Genomic DNA, 6,045 nt, shown 5'->3' with positions numbered 1-6,045 from the left:
TGCCTCTGCCTCTGCCTCTGCCTCTGCCTCTGCCTCTGCCTCTGCCTGGATTAAAGGTATGCACCACCAGGTCCTGCTCAAAGCTGCACTTTTAACTGAGGACTTTGACCATGCAGCTCTCTTTCCTGTCTACCATTGGCTCTACCCACAGAGAGGGAACAGGCAGGGTTTTGGTAGTTGGAATCCAAAGGATGCATTTCCAGGGCCTTGCATTGAAGGAATGTGTGCTGAATAGGTCTCTTCAAGGGGCTTCTACTTGTTACTTGAACCCTCAGTCTTTTTCCTTTCTCTTTGTCTTAATAGTCTCCAAATGATAAGAAGCCAGTAGCACCATCAGTCCTCAAGATGCATGGCCACTGTGTGAGAACAAGGGGTTGTAGCTGGGTAGTCACACGTGCCTATAACTCCACACTGAGGCTGAGGCACAATAATCTCAAGTTCCAAGATAGCTTGGGCTGCATAGTACCCTGTCTTCAGCCAGGAATGGTGGCACACTCCTTTAATCCCAGGACTCTGGGGTGGGGGGAGGGCAAAGGCAAGCAGATCTTTGTGAACTTGAGGCCAGCCTAGTCTACATAACGAGTTCTAGTACAGTCAAGCCTACATGGAAAAATCCTGTCTCAAAACAACTAAACCAACCAACCAACCAACCAACCAACCAAAAAAAAAAATCCCTGTCTTCCAAAACCAAAAAGAAACAAGACAGAGTTGTATTTGCTAAATGAACATAAAACTCTTAGCTGGATATGCACACATACGTGGCATGGAGCCGCTTGCTACTGTTTCACAGATCTGAACTGGGAACATGACAGACTGGTAAAGGTTTGTTAGACAAAGTTTATCCTGTTTGCTTCACTGGACTAATACAAATGCTGGGTTATACTTGACTTTCCGGCTTGGTATCAGGTAACCAAGCTACCGGTGAAATTATTCTGGCCACCTTGTCTCCAAACTCATTCTCTGATATTTTCTCCCATCTGCTTCCTTTCCTGCTCCTTACCCATCCTTGGGACAAGCCAGAGGTCCATTGTGGAAAACCTTAATGAAAAGTTTAGCTTTCCTGGAGGGACAAACCTTCTCCGGTTTCTTTATCATCTTTTTTCCTTTCCTTCCTACATTCCACAAAGGACCAAGTTCCAGAAGCTAGGGAGTTCAGTAATTTCCTTTGTGAAGGTATCTGAGAATATATTCAGGAGGAAGACAGAAGGAATGTGTGTGTGCCTGTGCAATTCAAACTTACAGTGTTTCAGCAACCAGTCTTGATGGAATACTGTGAACTGGGGCAGGAATAGGGTACATCAGTGCCATTTACTAAAATTATATGATGTTCTCAGTTTTCCATACCTGTGACTTCTGTTTGTGTTTTTTGATATTTTGAGACATAAAAAGGGGATCCCCCCCACCAAGCCTGCTCCCCCCCCAACCGCCAGTTGCAGTTAGCTGATAGGCCATGGTTCCCCTCCTGATTTGTTAAAGAATTTGGCTTCTTTACTAGGGCTGCTCCCTGCCACCCCCCCACAGTGATTTCAGTGATTTGTCAACAGCCTGGCTTCTTGGTTTCTTCACTGCTCCTCGAGCTCAGCCACTCCTTAGATTTTTTGTCAAGACTCATAATTTCAATCCTCTATGGTCTTAGGTAGATGACTTGTCTTCTCTGGCCCCGCTCCAGTCTCCCCTCCCCACCCCAGCTGAATCCTCAGACTCCCCACCTTTCTGTGGCTCACGCTTGCTCCTAGCCATGGTACCCTCTCCCCATGCCCACTGTCATCGTGCCCATGTCTCTTGCTTGTTTTGGCAAAGCCACACGTTGGTTAAATCTCACTGCCTTTCTGGTAGCAGTGTTCATGCTTACAGGAGGACTATCTCATTTTAAGTCCTTCACTGCCAGTGAGCACACAGTGGGTCTCCACAGTTGGTTTGCATTCTCACCCTCCTACCCAGTCCTGTCTCCACTCTTCTCTCCCTGACATTTTTTCCAATTCTCAGTCTTGGTTTTCTCCTCAGCCTTTTCAGGTGCCTTTTGTTCCTGTCCTAACTGGAGTTTGTCCCAAGTGCCAGGACCCACATACTTCTCTCCATATGCCCTGTCTCCTGGACAGGTGAGCTCAGCTTGTCTCCAGGTGGTAAACACCCAGAGTGGAGATTCCCAGAGTTCATGTCTCCTGCCTAGATGTCTCCCTTGAGTCCCACTGCCTTTTTGATCCCTTGTACTTGAATGGTAAATGCAAGGCTTCTCAACCTCAGCACTCCTGACATTTTAGACAGGGTAAGTCTTGGAAGTGGAGGGCCGATCTGCGTTTTGTTGCTGACCTCTACACAGGAGATGTCATTGGTATTCTTCCCTCCATGTTTTAATACCTAAAACTGTCACTAAACATTGGCAAATATCCCTGGTGAAGGCACTGGGCTGTGTGTGGCCTCTGGACACTTTTTCTCATGGCCAACAGGCTTGTTGACAGTGCAATTGCTTGCTCAATTTCTTCTTTAGTGGATTCATTATGGGCCTGTAGAAGTGACGCTGTCCCTTACCATGCATGTGTTGCTCTGTATTCTGTAGCTCCACCTCACCACTTTTCCTATTCTCAGGATCCTTTGATGGAGTCCTTCAATTTTTCAGCATGTAGATTCACAGCACGTGCGTGTGATTATCAGTGACTATTGTACGTTGCCCTTTGCTCTTCAAATGTATTTTTGTGAATTCCCCAAGGCCTGGACTGAGTGTTTCCAAAGAAGGTTTTCTTTTTCCCTTTGCAGCTTTAGGGGAGCTGTTGGGCTCACACTGCTGGGAATGGACCCTTCTGTGCAGTGGCTCATTCCTGCAATGCAGAATTATGGAATCTATGTGAGGAACAAGCCCCTGGTTATAGTCCCTCCAGAGCAGGGGTTCTTCCCTTTCTGCTTCTGCTTGATATCAAGGCAACCCTCTGCAGTCCATTGGTGAGGTAGGAGGGCTGACTCTCAGGAGCTATCCTTTTGGGGTCTCAAATGCATGTAGGTGGGGACCTCTAGGCCACCTTTATCATTGACTGGCCCAAGCTTTGGCCTCTGGATACTTCCAGGGCTCTGAAGTTCCCTCAGACTCAGCTGCACTTCCATGCCTGGTTTGGTCTGTTTCCAGCAAACGTCACCAGGCTAGAACTGGCCTTTTGTCTCCCCAGTCCTCTCTGTTTGTAGTCTTATCCCTGCTGCCTTGTTACTTACATCTGCACATGTTTGAATGCTCACATTTGTTTTTAGCATTTGTCCTCCCTTCCTAGTTGCCTATACTAAGAGGAGTCATCTGAGTAACCTTACCTGTCACTAGAAGGAGCCAGGACTTTCTGGAACCTTCTCCATACTATTTGAACTCTCTACACATTGTTTTTCAAAGTTTTAGATGTATCTGATGAGCAGACATATCCTTCACATTCAGATGATCACTTTTGCTTGTCTATTCCTCTGCCCCATGGCAGGATGGTTCTGTGCTGTGGCACTCCCTCAGAGGAGGTGTGTTACCACTGTAAATGCTCCCTGTTACTTCAGACAGAAATGAGAGACTTACATAAATGTAGTTGCGATAGAGGGAATTCACTACCAGTAAGAATCTGGTTCACAATCTCCAGACAATGAAAAGACAGGAGAAACTAGTGGACTGAACACTGAGCACTGTCTGTCACCCAAAACATCAAACAGCTAGAGATTGACATCACTATTCTGAAGAAATCCCTCGTTTCACCGTCTGAAGAGACCTCCTAAAATCGCAAAGATCATTATTGGACTTGATTTACTCTAGTACAATAGAAAATGCTATATACAGCTCTTGACTGTGTACAGCCCTTAAAGAAGAAGGTTGCCTTTACATAGACAAGACAAGGAGGGTTAAAGAGAGCATGAAATAGGTAGTGAAGCCTAAGAAAAATCAGAGAGAGAAAGAGACAGATGAATGCTGGTACAAGAATTGATTTGCAGCCTCTCCAAGGTTGTCAACCCTATTTCCTTCCATCTTGGGACCATTATTTGGGTTCTTTTTGCTTTTTTCTGCTGGTCTCTGACTCTCAAATAGGCTGACTAACTCTGTGATACAACAGATAAATAATTTGGTAGCAAAACCTACTCAGATACATTATCATAAGTTAGCTATGGAGGACCACGAGACTCAAGATGAGGTTGTTACTTTATACAAGGTGTTTCCAAAACCCATCTCCACCCAACCTAAAAAGGGGGGACATCTGCCCCTAGACCAAGCAGAGAGGGGCCACCCAGAACCCCCTCTGACAGGCGATCTGAATTCTTGCTTAGGCTGCGAGGCTAAGCACTGCAAGGGAATATCAATAAAAGATAAAAATATCTATCTGGGTTCCCTGAGGGACAAGCCTGACTGCATAGGGGTTGATGTCAAAAGTATCCCCTCTCCAGGAAAAAGACATCGGGACGGGTATGGCCCTCATGCTTCACTGGACAACGACAGGGGGACTGGAGCCATTACAAGGTCCCCTTCAAATACTGGAGGTCAGGCCTCTATCCCCGCCTTCGCAAGTTTAGAATTGCCACAGCCCTTCTATACTTAGAGAAGGGAGGAGATGTCAGGGGCAGCCCTGCTTACACACTGTAGGCCTAAAATCAGCCATAGGCCTAAAATCAGCAGTGGGCCTGTCATACATGTATACTAACACCAAGTCTTGGGTCTCAGTGGAAACACATTGAAACAGATGGCCATAAGCTAATGTCAACGGGCAGCTTTTGTGGAAATTTATAAGCCTGAGTGATCATGGACCTTGTAAATAGGTAGCCTTGGCAGACAATACCAGCTTAGATGGGGACAAGCAAGTCATAGGCAGAGTCACGGTGACTTGTCCCCTGAACCTTCACCCAGCCGATACCCGGTTCTGAAGATATCTGTATTCCCCCTGAGCACCCACACTCCAGTGTCATTCCCCTCCCCACTTCCTGCCTTTCTGTGTTTATACCCCTGTGTGAATTAATTATGGATTAAAAAAAAAGAAGGTGGATCCACTGCTGTAAAGATGCATAGCTTCTTCCAGAAAACGCTGGCCATTCTGTCTTCTAACCTGCCTTCAAGGGTGAGAATGAGCCTTCTTCTCTTACCATGCAATTGAAACAGACATTCTGGTTTGAAACGGGCAGAGGACAGGAGTAAGAAGCTCATGACAAGATATACCACTGACAGAAAGACAAAGTGACAATCAGCTTTGACTCCTAACTCATCACAAAGGACAGTAAATGACATTTATAGAAGCTTTGCTCATGCTTATCAAGACTTAGAAGCATCTAGGTTGGTCTTCAGTAGATGACTGACAGGGCACACTGAGACAATGGGGCATCATTCAGCTCTAAATAGAAATTCAAGCCACAGAAGGACATATAAGAAACCTAAATATATACTAAGTATGAGAAGCTTTAGTCCCAGCACTCAGGAAGCAGAGGCAGATGTCTGTGAGTTTGAGGCCAGCCTGGTTTCCCCTTCTGCATTTGTTGTTATTGTTCCCTACACTTATAGATGAGCACACACATACACAGAGTTTTATATGTACTATGTAGGTGCATGACCATACATTGCTATCATTATTTTATGGAGAAAACTTGTATGTTAGATCATGTAAGAATAAAAAATAGATTAGGAGTCAGGTACAATAGCACACACTTGTAACCCCAGTACTCAGGAGCAAATGCATGAGGGTCCTGAGTTCAAGGTCAGCCTGGGTTACTAACAGACTCTTCTCCAATAAACAAAAACTGGTCAATAGACAAAACCTAAGCAAACAGTACAATTAAAATTTCTACCTTGAGTTATTCATTCTTCAAAGGCTCTTTATTTCTTAGTGGAGACTCAAGCTTATGACTTATAATTTTTAGAAACTTCTTTTTAAAATGTGATCATGTATATAAAATGTTACACATGTGCACATGTGTGCGTGCGTGCGTGCGCGCGCGCGCGTGCGTGTGTGTGTGTGTGTGTGTGTGTGTATAGAACAGAGATCAACATCAGATGTCTTCCTTAGAAACCTTATTTTTTTGCGACAGGTTTCCTCACTGAATGTAGAGTGT

At 45.2% G+C, this 6,045-nt stretch overlaps 1 protein-coding gene across 1 annotated transcript in view; it reads left to right on the top strand.

Annotated features, from left to right (window-relative positions):
- Stpg4 (sperm-tail PG-rich repeat containing 4) overlaps positions 1 to 6,045 on the top strand; it is a 34,126-nt gene that overhangs the window by 5,827 nt on the left and 22,254 nt on the right. The window lies entirely within an intron of this gene.

This window comes from Grammomys surdaster, unplaced genomic scaffold (genome assembly GCF_004785775.1).
Source record: "Grammomys surdaster isolate TR1022 unplaced genomic scaffold, NIH_TR_1.0 149, whole genome shotgun sequence".
Lineage (NCBI taxonomy): Eukaryota > Metazoa > Chordata > Mammalia > Rodentia > Muridae > Grammomys > Grammomys surdaster.
The sequence above is the reverse complement of the archived record's forward strand: the minus strand, read 5'-3'. Positions and strand labels throughout refer to the sequence as shown.